Source organism: Capricornis sumatraensis, chromosome X, assembly GCF_032405125.1.
Source record: "Capricornis sumatraensis isolate serow.1 chromosome X, serow.2, whole genome shotgun sequence".
Lineage (NCBI taxonomy): Eukaryota > Metazoa > Chordata > Mammalia > Artiodactyla > Bovidae > Capricornis > Capricornis sumatraensis.
In genome coordinates, this window is record NC_091092.1 from 125859194 (window position 1) to 125875983 (window position 16790).

At 45.2% G+C, this 16790-nt stretch overlaps 1 protein-coding gene and 1 non-coding gene across 3 annotated transcripts in view; one reads left to right on the plus strand and one right to left on the minus strand.

Moving 5' to 3' along the window:
* The window catches only part of MAP7D2 (MAP7 domain containing 2), a 93903-nt gene that overhangs the window by 19019 nt on the left and 58094 nt on the right, over positions 1-16790 (plus strand). The gene's annotated exons all lie outside the window — the stretch shown is intronic.
* TRNAG-CCC (transfer RNA glycine (anticodon CCC)) lies at positions 3261-3333 on the minus strand. The gene has a single exon. It is a non-coding gene; the product is annotated as a tRNA-Gly (tRNA).

Here is a 16790-nt window from a genome sequence, read left to right on the forward strand (position 1 = left end):
GCTCAGCTTTCTTCACAGTCCAATTCTCGCATCCATACATGACTATTGGGAAAACTATAGCTTTGACTAGGCGGATCTTTGTTGCCAAAGTAATGTCTCTCCTTTTTAGTATGCTGTCTAGGTTTGTCATAGCTTTTCTTCCAAGGAACAAGAGTCTTTTAATTTCATGGCTGCAGTCACCATCTGCAGTGATTTTGGAGCCCCCAAAAATAAAGTCTGACACTATTTCCACTGTTTCCCCATCTATTTGCCGTGAAGTGATGAGACTGGATGCCATGATCCTTGTTTTTTGAATGTTGGGCTTTAAGCCAGCTTTCTCACTCTCCTCTTTCACCTTCATCAAGAGGCTCTTTAGTTCCTCTTCACCTTCTGCCATAAGGGTGGTGTCATCTGCCTGTCTGAGGTTATTGATATTTCTCCCGGCAATCTTGATTCCAGCTTGTGCTTCATCCAGCCTGGCATTGCACATGATGTACTCTGCATATAAGTTAAATAAGCAGGATGACAGTATACAGCCTTGACATATTCCTTTCCCAATTTGGAACCAGTCTGTTGTTCCATGTCCAGTTCTAACTGTTGCTTCTTGACCTGCATACAGGTTTCTTGACCTGCATACAGGTTTCTTGACCTGCATATAGATTTCTTGTCATATAGATACAATAAAAAGAAAAAAGGAAAGAAATGTTCTCCTTGTGGTGGTAGCTCATAGGATTTACTGTCCTAACAACTTTCCTATATATTATATAGCAGTGCTAGTTATAGCCATTGTGTTGTATATTACATTCCTAGCATGTATTTATCTTATTGTTGGAAGTTTGTACCTTTTTACCATCTTCCTTCAATTTTCCCTCCCAGGTTGGCTTTCTTTTGTCTCGCTGGGCTGCAGGGTTCTTGAAAACCAGGCCATTCAGAACCACAGGCCCAGAAGCTGCTCTGGGTTGGACCAGCCTTGCAGTGCGAGCAAGTTCTGGGACTGAAATCAAGTGTGCAGTTTCTAGATGTGTAAATTCAGTCACTTCTTCTCTAGCAGAAATTGTATTTAATAGTCACTAATGGTAGATCTTCAAATACTGTTGACCCTTGAACAAGGCAGGGGTTAGGGGTGCCCACCCTCCCCACAGTTGACAATCCGAGTATAACTTAGAGTCGACCCTCTATATACATATATTAAAAAGCAGAGACATTACTTCACCAACAAAGGTCCATCTGGTCAGAGCTATGGTTTTTCCAGTAGTCATATATGGATGTGAGAGTTGGACTATGAAGAAAGCTGAGCACCAAAGAATTGATGCTTTTGAACTGTGGTGTTGGAGAAGACTCTGGAGAGTTCCTTGGACTGCAAGGAGATCCAGCCAGTCCATCCTAAAGGAGAACAGTTCAGTTCAGTTCAGTCGCTCAGTTGTGTCCGACTCTTTGTGACCCCATGAATCGCAGCACGCCAGGCCTCCCTGTCCATCACCATCTCCCGGAGTTCATTCAGACTCACGTCCATCGAGTCAGTGATGCCATCCAGCCATCTCATCCTGGGTCGTCCCCTTCTCCTCCTGCCCCCAATCTCTCCCAGCATCAGAGTCTTTTCCAATGAGTCAGCTCTTTGCATGAGGTGTCCAAAGTACTGGAGCTTCAGCTTTAGCATCATTCCTTCCAAAGGAGATCAGTCCTGAATATTCATTGGAAGGACTGATGTTAAAGCTGAAACTCCAATACTTTGGCCACCTGATGCAAAGAACTGACTCATTAGAAAAGATCCTGATGTTGGGAAAGACTGAAGGCAGGAGGAGAAGGGGATGACAGAGGATGAGATGGTTGGATGGCATCACCGACTTTATGGACATGAGTTTGAGCAAGCTCTGAGAGTTGGTGATGGACAGAGTAAACTGGTGTGCTGCAGTCCATGAGGTCGCAAAGAGTTGGGACACGACTGAGCGACTGAACTAAACTGAACTATATACATGGTTCCTCCTTATAGGCGGTTCCTCTGTACATGCGATTCCACCTCCATGGATTCAGCCAACTTTGGATCATGTAGTACTGTAGTATTTAATAATGAAAACAAACCGTGTGTAAGTGGACCCACACAGTTCAAACTTGTGTGGCCCAGTGTCAAGTGTATCAGTGTGTAGCATGCTAATCACTGTTACTGCTGCTGATAAAATAACTGGTTGCACTTGCATTGAGCATAGCTTTTTGCTTGCTTTTGTAGCCAGATGCCCTGAGTTTGAATTCTGATTCTGCTCCCTTTATTATCTAGATGAACATGTCAGTTCACTCTTGAAGGGGAGAGTAAAATATCCAACTGCACAGCTTGTTGAGAGATTTAAACAAGAGAATGTGGGCAGAGCAATTAATACAATGCCTAGCAGAGAGTGAGAGCTCCATAAATTACCATTTGCAGAGTTAATGTATGCCCTGGTATTAAGAGGGCATACTTTATGGTGTGCTTGCTGTATACAAGGTACCAGGTTAGGTTTTGCAGGGAATAAGCCAAAGCCTTGTGAATGGAATCTGAGCCCCATTGATGTTACAGTTGTGCCCAGCTGGGCAGTTAACACTGGGGAAGCAGAGACTGGGTGGCATGCACATTTTACTCATTTTTTTAGACTATAAATCTTATTAACTAATTTTCATAAAACATTGTGTTGATTATAAACATCAATGCAGAAAAGATTTGGCTAAGCTTAGTTTCTTCTGGGAGTTATAGATATTTTCATTTCTTTTGGGAAATTAAAACATTTTATTGTTTACTGTTGGCCACTGGTAGCTTTAATCAGGGCAAACCATCTTGCTCAAAACAAATAACCTTGACAGAAAACGGTAGTCAGAGCCCTACTCAATTAATCTACTAGTTGTGTTTGGTGCTGAGGAGCCAGCAGCAGTGTGTGTTTGCAGGCTGGCTGTCTGCCTCCCATCCCTTCCTATCTGTTGCTCCTGCAATGGAGCGAGTACTAGCAGGCCCTCTCTGTGAAATTTCTGAGCCACGTGAGAGAGCGCATGGTGTACTCTTAGAACAAGCTCTGTCCTGTCCTTCCTTGTATACTTTGGTTGAGAGAAATAGTATAAGCTCCTGTTTGGGGAGGAATTTGGGGGTTTTGCTTATTTCTTAAAGCAGAAATTGGTGAACATTCTGATGGCAGAGGTTTTGTATCACTTTTAGCCTGGAAGACCACTTTTATTTTTAAATCATTTATTTATTTGGCTGAGCTGGGTCGCAGTCGCAGCATGTGAGATCTTCAATCTTCATTGTGACATGTGGGATCTAGTTCCCTGATCAGGGATTGAACCTGGGCCCCCTGCATTGGGAGTGCAGAGTCTTAGCCACTGGACCACCAGGCAAGTCCCTGGGAGACCACTTTTGACCTAGCTCTAGATGTCAGTCAGCTAGTGTCTGTGTAGGCTCGGCCTTCAGACCCCTAGGAGGACAGGGCCCCAGGAGCCAGGTGTTAGCGCACCTCCCAGAGGCATCTTTACACATAGCCTCAACCCCTTGTGTTGTCTTGGGAAAAAAACCTTTCAAGCCCTCAGTTTCTTGTCAGTAAAATGATATGGATGACACCTGCTTCTTGAGTTTGTATTAAGGATTAGAAAATAAGGCACATCACACACCTCCTTTCACGGGTCAGAGCTGTTGAGGAGCCATTCTAGGCCTGCAAAAGACTGGTGAGTTTGGTTTGTGACCCCTTCAAATGACCACAAAGGCCAGGCCAGTCAATTTCTTTCTTTTTCTCCTTGGCTCTGCCATGTGGCATGTGAAATCTTTGTTCCCTGAGCAGCGATTGAACCCGTGCAGGGGGTGACACTGGCAAGAAACTGAGTCTTAACCCCTGGACCCTTAGGGAAGTCCCAGTCAATGTCTTTTGGTCAAAATAACATCCCTGAGTTACTTCATCCAGGGAGAGGAAAACCATGTGACATGCATGCTGACACTCCTCAATCCTCCCTGCTGCATGCCACACTCAAGACGCCACCTGGAAGTGGCTGCAGCATTCTCCCGATCCCAGGCTCCAGTTAGCTGGTCAAGGTCAGTAGGAGAGACACAGTCGAGTTGTCTCCCCTGCGTCCTGTCATGCATGCCCTCCTCCATGGCAGTGTCTTTTGAATGTCCTGTCTAAACCCAAGCCCGCCTGAACCACAACCTGGTAACAGTCTTTGCTCTATTTTTACAGCAGCTAGTCTTTTCTCCTTGTCATCTGTGTTAGTCCTTGTTTCCTTCTAGCTTCTATTTCATCAGCATCTCTTTTGGTGTAAAAATCCCCAGAAGGTGTTTCTAGAAACAGCCTTGACAGAATCTAAGGACAGGTGCTTAAAAGTGGCTCTTGGCACACTCTGCAGACATTTATGAGTACCTGACGTGTGCTGACCGGTGATGTGTGACACAGTCAACACAGCCCTAGTTTTTCAGAGTTCAGTCTAAAAAGACAAAAAGTGGACAGCCTGTTCTTTTATTTAGTTCTTCCCATCTGGTGCTGCTGCTGCTGCTGCTGCTGCTGCTGCTGCTGCTCCTGCTGCTGCTGCTGCTGCGTCGCTTCAGTCGTGTCCAATAGGCGGCAGCCCACCAGGCTCCACTGTCCCTGGGATTCTCCAGGCAGGAACACTGGAGTGGGTTGCCATTTCCTTCTCCAGTGCATGAAAATGAAAAGTGAAAGTGAAGTTGCTCAGTCGTGTCCGACTCTTTGTGACCCCATAGACTGCAGCCTACCAGGCTCCTCTGTCCATGGGATTTTCCAGGCAAGAGTACTGGAGTGGGTTGCCATTGCCTTCTCCGAGTTCTTCCCTCTACTTTGTGGCAAAGGCAGCAGTAATCTCAATTTACAAGGAGAAAGGAGAGAGCAAGCGATTTAAGTTCATTCAGCAGCTGGTACCTGGGACCAGATCTGTTTCCAGCAGCATGCTGATCCAGGCTTTGTTTGGGGACATCCATCCCCTCACTGGCTGGCGGTGGGACATCCACACAGAAGGATGAACAGCAGAGCAGCCATTCCTTCCTTCTTCAGAGCTGGGGTGTTGGGATAGTCAACACCGGGGCCAAACCTTGAGTCACTTCAAGCCTAAGTTGTTCTTGGTGGTTCCATTCCCCTTTGCCATGTACCCACTCTCCTGGCCTCCCTTGTAGCCATGTAATCCAGTACCAGCCAAGGAGCCTTAAGGGGAAGACTACTGGGGAATCTTTCTGGCATCCAAGAGAAATGAGCTTGAGGAGAGAGCTCCTTCCTCCCTGTTTTGGCTCCTCCCTTCTTCACCCCAGCTCTGCCTGCTCTCCTGTGAGAAGATGATGCTGGTGCCATGGCAGCATCTTGTGATCTGAAGGGGAGACACACTTCGAATGACTGAACAGGAAAGCAGAAGGATCTCAGGTCCTTCATCTTCCAGCCACTGAGGCATTCTAAACAAGACTTTTCCTAAATACCTTTTCAGAAAATATCTTTATGGGTAAAGCTGTGACCCATGAAAGATAGCGTGCTATGTGCTTCAGATGTATTTTCTAATCCCTAATACAACCCCAAGAAGCAGATAGCATGTAACCCATTTTGCTGACAAGAAGCTGAGGGCCTGAAAGATTTTTTTCCAAGACAACACAGAGGGCTGAGGCTATGTGTAAAGATGCCTGTGGGAGGCAAGCTCTGGGCTTCTCAGAGGGCAAATATCATCACCACCTGGGAGCTTGTCTGAAATGCAAATTCCTGAACCCCACCCCAACCCTGCCCAGCCCAGAATTCCATGGACAGAGGAGCCTGGTGGGCTGCAGCCCATGGGGTCACAATGAGTCTGATACGACTGAGCGACTAGCACATCCCAGCCCTAGTGAGTCAGGGGCCCAGATTTTTTGTAGATGTGGGACCTGGAGTTTTTGTTTTCGCAAGCCCTCAAGGTGATTCTGACGCAAAGTCAAGTTTGAGAGCCACTGGTTTAAGCCCTTGTTGCTTTCCTAAAATGGATCCTGGTGGGGTGAATAACAGATGAGCTGTTGTTACCAGTCAGTTCTCCGTATTCCATTGAGGACCAGGTTTGTCTCCATCGCAGCCAGTGGCTGTGACACAGATCTGTTGGCTCAGTAGGTTTGATGACACCTTTTCCAGGGGGCCCAATCAGACCTGCCTGGTTCTGGGGTGTCAGTGTCTGGGTCTCCAGGCACCTATCTGAGCCCAGCCAGGCCCCCACACCCTTCCACTCCCTGAAGAGCACAGAACCAAATGTGCCAGATGTAGGTACTTAATTGTTTTCCCTGTGTGAAAGAATTATATTATTCAAAGAGTAGAGGGTGATGGAGAAGACCAGACTTAAGGGTCTCACAGATAACATGAATGGAATGGTATTTGAAGTGTTCAGACAACAAAAACTTCCCTGGAGCCTTTTCTGGACTGACTGCTGGGAAAACAATGGTAAAGAAAATAAAAGGGTATGTGAAGCTGGAGTATCACAACTGTATAAATGAAGATGGATGGGCTGCGGAGGCACACAGAATTTTCCCTTCTGGGATACCCGGGTAGATCTTGGAAGGCTTCCTGGAGGAAGTAGCTACTCATCAGTCAATACTAAGTGTGTGTGTGCTGGGTTGGGGGAGAGGGTATTCCAATCTGGGGACAGAGCTTTGCAAAGACCTGGAGGGGAGGGAGACCCTGGCTCCTGCCAACAAAAGATGGGAGCTAGGTGTGGCAGGAGGGCAGAGTCCCCTAGGAAATGGTCCTATTCAAGCTCGCAGACTCAGGAACACATCTGAGGAGTAGGTTGAGATGTGGACAGAATGATATTGAAATGATTTATTAATGTGAACTGGCCTCTTACTGTCTTAAATGGAAATAATTTATTTACTGCTTTTTATTATGGCCCATTAAATGCTGCTTGGACACAGCAGGCCATGTCATGAACACTGCTCTCATCTCCCCTCCCTATCCTGCTCTGTTCCCTCTTTGTTTTACTATTAGGGAAATATTGATATATATTCATTCCTATGAACAGAGATGCTCGTCAACCACTTATTTGGGACCTTCATGAAGCTGCTTCATGTCACTAGGCCTCCTTTTCTGTGTTACAAATTCAGGTTTTCTGCCTCCTCTTGGGAGATGCCACTTCACCAGGCCTGAGGAGGAGTTTGGGAATCTGCTTTAAATTAGTTTTGTTGAGTATATATGTTTGTTGTACATAGATTTGCATACATAATTGATATACAGAGAAAATGCACTCATTTTAAGTATACTAATACCAGTGTTTCAACGAATGTATTCATTTCTGACCATCGCAGCCCCTTGCAGACATGCTTCGCCCTCAGCCCCAGGCATCCTCTAATCTACTTTCTGTTACTATAGATTAGTTTTGCCACTTTTAACATTTCATGTCCATGGAATCATGTAGGGTGTACTCTTTTCTTTCTGGCTTCTTTCACTCCGTATGTTTCTGAGATTCATCCATGTTGTGTGTATATATAAGTAATTCATTGCTTTATTGGTGCAGAGTACTTCTCTCACTGAGAATGCACTCATGTTTTTGCTGCATTGCCATTTTAGCCATTCTTTTGCTGATGGACATTTGTTTCTAGTTTGTGGCAGTTATGGACAAAGATACTGTGAGCATTCAGGTGCAAACTGCTTTGTAAACCCATTTGCATTTGTCTTGAGTAAATCCATAGGAGTGGGCTTGCTGGGTCGTATGATGCATGAATACTCTAACTGGGAAAGGAGCTGCCAAACTCTTTTCCTAGGTGCTTGTACCAGTTTACATTCTGACCTGCAGTGTAAGAGAGGGCTACTTGCTTTGCATCCATGCAAGCACTTAGTATGGTTAGTTTTTCATTAGATTTAAATTATTTTTTTTTGCCATACCAGTGGTTGTATAATGATTTGTCACTGTGGTTTTACGTTGCATTTTTCTGATGATTGAAGATTGAGCAGCTTTTCATGTGCTTGTTGGCATGTTAAATGCCTGTTCACACTTTTTGCTCATTTTTTAAAATAGTTGTTCGCTTATTTAACTGTAAGAATTTTTTATTTGCTTATATTTAATTTTAAAACTATACATCTTTATCCATAAGTAAGATTGGTCAATAGTTTTTATGTTAAATTCAGACATTTAAAAAAATAATTTTTGTTATATTCTGGATTTAAGTTCTTTGTCACACATGTGTATTGTGAATATTTTCTCATTGTCTGATTTGCCATTTTTTTATTGTGTCTTGAGCAGAAGATTTAAATTTTGATGAAATTTGATATGTCAGTTTTTTCTTTTATAGTTTGAGATTTTTGTGTGTTCTAAGAAATCCTTGCATACTCCTAGGTATTAATAGAAGTTTTATAGATCCAGTTTGAGTTTTTATATGTGGTGTAAGGTATGGATCAAGGTTCATTTTTTTGCATATGGATATCTACTTGTTCCAGCACCATTTGTTGCAAAGACTGTTCTTTTCCCACTACATTACCTTGACACCTTTGTTAACTATTCAGCTGCTTGTGTATTTGTCGATCTGTTTCTGGACTCTGTTGTGTCCTTTTGATCTGTGTGTCTGTCCTTATGCCAGTGCCAGTGCCACACTGTCTTGATTATAACAATCTGTATTTTTAGGAAGAACCCCTAGACGGTTCTCATGATCATGGCCATTTGGGAAACATGTATTAAATTTTTCTAAGGATCCTTCTGGTGATGACAGTCTTAAGTCTGAGTATTCCTGCCAGCTCATCCTCCATTTATACCCCAGCTCCTTGCTACTCAGAGTGGAGTCTACAGACCAGCAGTGTCAACATGACTGAGGAGCTTGCGCAAGATGCAGACTCCGGCCTTGCCCCAGACCTACTGAGTAGAACCTGCAGTGTAATGAGATCCCCAGGGGATTCCCATCAAGGTTGCACAGCACTTCTAGATGTCACTACCCTAAAGCAGGGCATTACTGATTTTTGGATCATGAATAACTCCACAGTTAGAAACACATATTACAGTGTGTGTATTGGTGTAGCTGAAACAGGTCTTTACAAAACAGTGCTTACTTTTCCTACTTGGTGCCTGCTTTTCTGTTCCTTTCCTCTCTGACCCTATTCCTCCCTGCCTCCGTTTCTTCCTGTTATAGCTTTCTTGAGCTGCAATTTATGTACTGTCAACATCACCCATTCTCTGTGAACAGTTTGCATTTGTATGGTTGTGCAGCTCTCTCCACAATAAAGTTTTGGAACACTTTCATCATCCCCAAATTCCGTTTTGCCTCTTCACAGTCAGTTCTGCACTATTTAAAATACTGGTAGCTACCTACAGTTTACAAAGAGTCCGACTTGAGTTGAACCAGCCGTGCAGCAGCACTGCTCAGACTTGGCTGAAAGTGGCTTCCTTTTGGGTCAAGGACCCTGAGACATGACTTCCAAATGGGACTGTTTTTACACAGAATGTTATTTTTACTATATTTCTGTCAAATAATAATGCATCATATATGTACACAAGCTTTAATGTATAGACATTAGTTGCTGAACCCATAAGTTAAAAGATTCTTGACCTTCTTAAACCCTTGAGTTGATTTGTTCTATGTATTTTTGAGGTGGGACTGGCTGGTTATAAGTTAGACCAGGATGGTTAGCAGAGAAATGAAAAGATTCCTCAGGTATTTTGCTCAGCAGTAGTTAGTCACGTGTCTGAAATACTGTAATTGCTGAAAATATGGGGGACTAGCTTTGTGGATTTCTTGTCTGTGGCAGGTGTTAAACGTCCTTAGGTGAGTTAGAAGCCCAAAGTTGAGTACCTCTTGTAGGTTTCTGTTGTGAATGTGGAATATATTTTCCTCTGCATTCAGTCCCTTTAAGGTAAGGCTTGCCTTTCACCTCTAGGCAGCATCCAAGCCCCTAGTCTCTAGAAGGCCCCAAGCCGCCTAGACTCAGACAGCTTGAGTTTGCATCTCGCCTTTGCCATTTACCAGTTGTGTGACCCCAGAAAAGTGTTTAATCTCTCAGTCCCCCCTCCTGGAAAACAGGGTCAATAACAGTACTTGATAAGTGAAAGTCACTCAGTTGTGTCCAATTCTTCACAACCCCATGGACTGTAGCCTGCCAGGCTACCCTGTCCATGGAATTTTCCAAGAAAGAATACTTTAGTGGGTAGCCTGTCCCTTCTCCAGGGGATCTTCCCGACCCAGGAATTGAACCAGATTCTCCTGCATTGTGGGTGGATTCTTTACCAGCTGAGCTACCAGGGAAACCCTGTAATAGTGCTTACCTCTTCACGACCCAGATAATCATGATGGTGTGATCACTCACCTAGAGCCAGACATCCTGGAATGTGAAGTCAAGTGGGCCTTAGGAAGCATCACTATGCACAAAGCTAGTGGAGGTGATGGAATTCTAGTTGAGCTGTTTCAAATCCTGAAAGATGATGCTGTGAAAGTGCTGCACTCAATATGCCAGCAAATTGGGAAAACTCAGCTGTGGCCACAGGACTGGAAAAGGTCAGTTTTCATTCCAATCCCAAAGAAAGGCAATGCCAAAGAATGCTCAAACTACCGCACAATTGCACTCATCTCACATGCTAGTAAAGTAACGCTCAAAATTCTCCAAGTCAAGCTTCAGCAGTACGTGAACCGTGAACTCCCTGATGTTCAAGCTGGTTTTAGAAAAGGCAGAGGAACCAGAGATCAAATTGCCAACATCCGCTGGATCATGGATAAAGCAAGAGAGTTCCAGAAAAACATCTATTTCTGCTTTATTGACTATGCCAAAGCCTTTGAGTGTGTGTATCACAATAAACTGCGTGGAAAATGCTGAAAGAGATGGGAATACCAGATGACCTCACCTGCCTCTTGAGAAACCTATATGCAGGTCAGGAAGCAACAGTTAGAACTGGACATGGAACAACAGACTGGTTCCAAATAGGAAAAGGAGTACATCAAGGCTGTATATTGTCACCCTGCTTATTCAAGTTCTATGCAGAGTACATCATGAGAAACGCTGGACTGGAAGAAACACAAGCTGGAATCAAGATTGCCAGGAGAAATATCAATAACCTCAGATATGCAGATGACACCACCCTTATGGCAGAAAGTGAAGAGGAACTAAAAAGTCTCTTGATGAAAGTGAAAGTGGAGAGTGACAAAGTTGGCTTAAAGCTCAACATTCAGAAAAGTAAGATCATGGCATCTGGTCCCATTACTTCATGGGAAATAGATGGGGAAACAGTGGAAATAGTGTCAGACTTTATTTTTTGGGGCTCCAAAATCACTGCAGATGGTGACTGCAGCCATGAAATTAAAAGACGCTTACTCCTTGGAAGGAAAGTTATGACCAACCTAGATAGCATATTAAAAAGCAGAGATATTACTTTGTCAACAAAGGTCCGTCTAGTCAAGGCTATGGTTTTTCCAGAGAGTTGGACTGTGAAGAAGGCTGAGCGCCAAAGAATTGATGCTTTTGAACTGTGGTGCTGGAGAAGACTCTTGAGAGTCCCTTGGACTGCAAGGAGATCCAACCAGTCCATCCTAAAGGAGACCAGTCCTGGGTATTCATTGGAAGGACTGATGCTAAAGCTGAAACTCCAGTACTTTGGCCACCTCATGCGAAGAGTTGACTCATTGGAAAAGACCCTGATGCTGGGAGGGGTTGGGGTCAGGAGGAGAAGGGGACGACAGGATGAGATGGCTGGATGGTATCACTGACTTGATGGACATGAGTTTGGGTAAACTCCGGGAGTTGGTGATGGACAGGGAGGCCTGGCATGCTGCGATTCATGGGGCCGCAAAGAGTCAGACACAACTGAGCGACTGAACTGAACTTACATTTGCTGGGAAATTAAATGAGCTTAGAGTGTAACATATTTAGCACTGGCATGAGTGATGTTGCTTATCCTCGTCATCACCAGCATTATTTCTCTAAACTGGCTGTTGTTGAAGTCTCCAGTTTAGCTACTTTCCAAGCTCCCCAAATTTACCACTTTGTTGACTACCAAACTTACCACTTTCTGTTGCTATTGCAAATGCCTTTTTGTGTAGCATACACTTCTCTGGGCTAGAATGCATTTTTCCCTTTCCATTCCATTCCTGATCATATCCCCATGAACACTCATCTGGATTATTAATTCACTGTGTAGCTCACAGAGGCATACAGGTTTTCGGTGGCTCAGGCCCTGGGCCTGTTACCGAAAGGTATGCGTGGGGGATCCAACTGCTTGCTGCTCAAAAGCCAGTAAAGAGGCCAGGGTGGTAGAAAAGGAAGTTTGCTTTATTTCAGATGCCAGCAACTGGCGGGGAGGGTAGCGGACATCTGTCCAAAGGCCGACTGCCCTGCTCCCCAACAAGACACAGGAGGTGAGAGCGTTTATAGACAGAGTGATGTGGGGGCACTCCATGTGGGAACAGTACAGTCATCTCTAGCAGTCATCTTCAAATTGGTCATTGGTGGTCTGACCAGCATCATCTTGGTTGTTGTAGGTACAGTTAATCTTCAGTTCCGGGGTGCACTTGTTCCCATTTCTTTGCGGTCAGTTCTCGGAATTGTGGCAGCTCAAGTCCTGGGTACAGTCTGGTCCTCATGTAGTTAACTTCTCCGCCTGGGGTTTTAGTATCTATGAGACAGCTCACAGGATATGACTCTGAATATTATCTACAGCCCTTGAGAAAGAACTAAAGGTCCTTGACTATGCTTAATGACTACATTGTTATTTAGTCTCCTTAGACTGTTTTCCTTTGTTTCAGCATTTCTCATTTCTCTGATTAAACTTATTCTTTGGTGAAAGTTTTCCACAGGCCAGAGGCAGGCAGAGAACAAGGTGGAGAGGGGAGGCAAGGAACATGCTGCCCTGCCCCTTCCAGGCCCCGCTGCGGGGCGGGAGGAGAGGCTGGGTGCAGGACGGCCTTGGCCGCGTGAAGGGCAGAGCAGAAGGGCAGTGGGGGCAGGGCTCTGGGAAGGGCCAGGCTGCCCACAGCACTCCCCTGCCCTTGAACTGCTGTTAGGTCTTACATGTTCCCAGTGGACATCTCTCTGCAAAGAGCAAATGTCTGAGAGCCAGTTGGACCAAATGCCTTGTTATCCACTTGAATGAGCACCTGGAGAAAAACTTGAGAAAGTATTTTACCTGATAACCTGCTCTTTATCCTTATTTCTTATGTTTGATGCACAACTCAGATGTGGTGTCGGGGGTGGGGACCATCATGCCCTGTCTTAGGCAGAAAACTCCCAGTTTTGAAACCTCAGAAGATCAATACTGTGCTTCATGAAAATAGCTGGTGCCATGTTGATGAGTGAAACCTCGGGTTGCCTTGGGAACAGAAATATCCTTCCTGTTACTATAAAAAGGGACACAGTGTCTGCAGTCGTGAAGCATCCTACGTTTTGCTGATTCTTTTTGGGGGAAAAAAGTGCCCAAAAGGAAATGCTGTGTTTAAAAAAAAAAAACTTTGATCAAATATATAAGATTTCCTGTTAGTGCTGATAAAATCAAGTAAACCCACTTTTCAAATGCTTGTTGGATTTTATAGGCATCAGAGCTGCTCCATCCATCTCTCTTCTGTCCCCTTCCCCAGTTCCCCCTATGAGTGCAGGACATTTGTTGTGATTTTATTGCCTTTGCCTCCATTTCAGATTCGCGCTGTGGTTTCACTGTGTTGCCATCCAGGAAGGCGGCATTGGGGCAGTTTGTTCCAAGATGCTTGTTACAAAACAACCCTTATCACTTACTCTTAGTAATTTTAGCCACTCTTAGTAATTTTAGGTCCTGCCTAGGGGAACAAATTGTTCCTGCTGATGCTGTCAAACATCTTTAAGATACTTATTATCTGTTTTTGAAGAAGAATTTTAAAAATACAATGGGTATTACTATAAGTTGCTACAGTTTTAAACTAAATTGTCCAAATGGGAATCATGTTTATTCTATATCATTTTCTAGATTTTTTCATGCTATTGTGCATTGATGTGGGAAGAACCAAGCTGTATTCAGTGAGGAGGAAGTTTTTCTACTTTTCACTTGTAGTGCAAGTTATTAGAGCAGGGTTTCTCAAACTTGACACTGCTGACATTTTCGGCTGGCTCGTTCTTTAGTGTATGTCAGGGCAGCTGTCCTGGGCGCCATACGATCGTCAGCAACATCACAGGCCTCAACCCACTAGATGCCAGTAGCATGCCTCCCCCATGTCATGATGACCCAAAATGTCTCTGAATACCGCCAAGTGTTTCTTGAAAGACACAATCACCTCTGGTTGAGAGCCACTGTACTAGAGTCTGAGAATTGTTTAGTGTGCTGTTTTTAAAGGCAGTGGTCACATAAGCACTGGTCTGGGGTCAGCTGTAATAGAAATGTATGTAGTGACCTTTAAGTGTGACAGTCTGGCTAATTTAAAATAATGTGAATCCAAAGCTAGGTTGCTGTGATGGGCTGGCATATTGTTTTTCTTTGGTGATAGTATTTGCAAGATTTGAAAAAACACGTATTATCAGTTTTTATATTCTTGTGATGAGAAAAGGAGAGAAACAGTGACAGCCACAACAGGCAAGGTGGCCGTGCTCAAACCCAGCTGTGGTGCACAAACGGGCGTTTGTCATGCATTGTCTTGAATGGCAGGAGCCTTTCCCATGGAACAACCCAAAGAGAAGCCTACACAGAGCTGTGACCCTTCAGACTTCACTTCTGAAGGCCTTGTGGTTTTACTCTGCAAAAATCATTCTCAGAAATGAGGAGTGCGATTCACAATTTGCCTTTTCTCTTGTCAATCTGTAATCTTACTGTTTTCAAAATAAACTTTTGCCCACCAAGGCCCCCTCCTTGAGGACAGCCCCTCCTTCCCAGTCACCTCAGTAGGCTTCAGACCTACTGAATAACTAGAACTTTAAGATTTATGTGGTTTTTGTTTTTCCAAAGAGGTATTTAGATGGGGTGAAGTGGGGGTAAATTTAATTAGCAAGCTGAAGATCTCTGCAAGGCTGCCTAGAAAGGCATGCCAGACTGCCCTGAGTGACATGGAGTGGGGCACACATTTTGCTCTGTCCTCACAATTTAAAAACAGCCTATTTGAGTCAGGAAGCTGTTTCTGCCTTGAGGCCTTGAAGTGCCCTTGAAGACCGTCCTTGTTTAAGGATGCCAGATGCAGGGCCTGTGCTTTGGGGCAGGGCCGAGCAATCCTGCTGGGCATGCTTTTCTGGGAGAAAAGGAAATTATTACAGCTTTCCAATTTCTTGATGTCTTCACATTGTTTGCAATGCAAAGAGTGATTGTTTTTCTAACCTCTTTATTTACCCTTTGCATTTTGTTTTAAAACACATCTTTTTGGAGCCGCATGCCCAAGCACCGCACTGAGGCCTCCAGTTCAGTCCTGCTGGCCTGTCATTGGCCCCTCGATGCACTGGTCCCCGAGGTGGGGCTCAGCCGCCCAGGGCTGAGACTGGGAATAGATGGGTCTACAGCAGGAGAGTTCACCTTGGATGCTTGAGTTGCTCAGCAGTGGTCAAGGTGCAGGTCTGAAGCCTACTGAGGTGACTGTAGGGAAGCAGGCAGCCTGGGAACAAGGGGCTGTCCTTAGAGAAGGGCCCTGAAGGCTCTTGCCAACCCTGTTAACAGGGAGGGTGGGCAGACTGCCATCACCCAACGCGTGTCGCTGTGGGAGGCAGGAAACAAGGAAGGAGAGAGTGAGGGAGTTTCTGGTGCCTCACTCATCAAGGGCACAGCTCTTCCCACCATAGGAATCCGGGATCCGATGGGGACCTGGTCATGATGGCATGAAGACAAGCCAGCAGGGTCTCCAGTGCCACTTTGGGATCCTTTGCACACCTTTTATGGTCATCATCATGAAACATACACAAAACATACACATACATGAAACATACACAAAAAATCAAATGGCAGTACTAATAATGAGAATGCTGTAGTTTGTTTCTCGTTACCAGCTTTTACCTGCTGGATTCTGTCCACATCTTCAAAGAGACATTTTTCAGTGTCTTGTACTTCACTGCTGAAAAAAGCAAATAAGAAGAGTTATTTTTTCCCCCTGTGTCTGGCACTCTTTGCAGATGTCCAAGGCCTTTCTGAGTCCACACTAAACAACCATGTCCCCTGTGGTGTGCAACCCTAGAACCCACCTCCGCCCAACCACTGAAGGACAGCCCTGGGCTAGGCTCAGAAATGGCGACGCCTGACCTTTATTGAGCACAGCAGGCAGTGTTCTGAGCAGTGTGCGTGTGTGTGAATGTGTGTGTGTGTGTCTCTTTCTCCTGCCCCCTCCCTTTCCCTCCTTCCCTCCTCTCCCCCTCTGTTACCCTCTCCCCTGATGCTCCAAGATATCTGTCAGAGTAGAACCTGTGCTCAACTGGCTCCAGAGCGCTCACTGGCTTCCAGCTTCTTCTCCATCCTTGCTGGGGAACAGGACGGCTTTTCAAATGTCATTCTGTCTTCACATTGAGCCTTACCCATTGATTGGGACAGGCCGGCCTTGGATGCTCACACCAAAGCGCCCTGTGTCAGAGCTTCTCCATCTCTAAAGGACCCCGAGGGCAACCTTGGTCCCCTGGCCCCGCTTGCCCCATCTGTGACAGAAGCGTCTAGGCGTGCTCTGCTGTCCATGTTCGCTCTTATCGAGCACCAGCTCCTACTTCCCTCTTTCTTGCTCATCACCCTGGAAGGGACAGGTGGAATCCACAGGCCTGTAGCTGTAGCTAGCTGTGTGACAGTGAGAGGCACACAGAGCAGGGGAGCCTGGAGGTAGGGAAGGTTGGGAGGATGGGCGTCAGTGCAGAGCCACCCAGCTGCCTTGGCGAGCCTTGAGCTTGGCTGGCAAAGGGAGTAGAATACACTACTCAAAATATGAAGTACGCCTCTTTGGCATAGGATTATTTTGAGAAACTACAGACGCC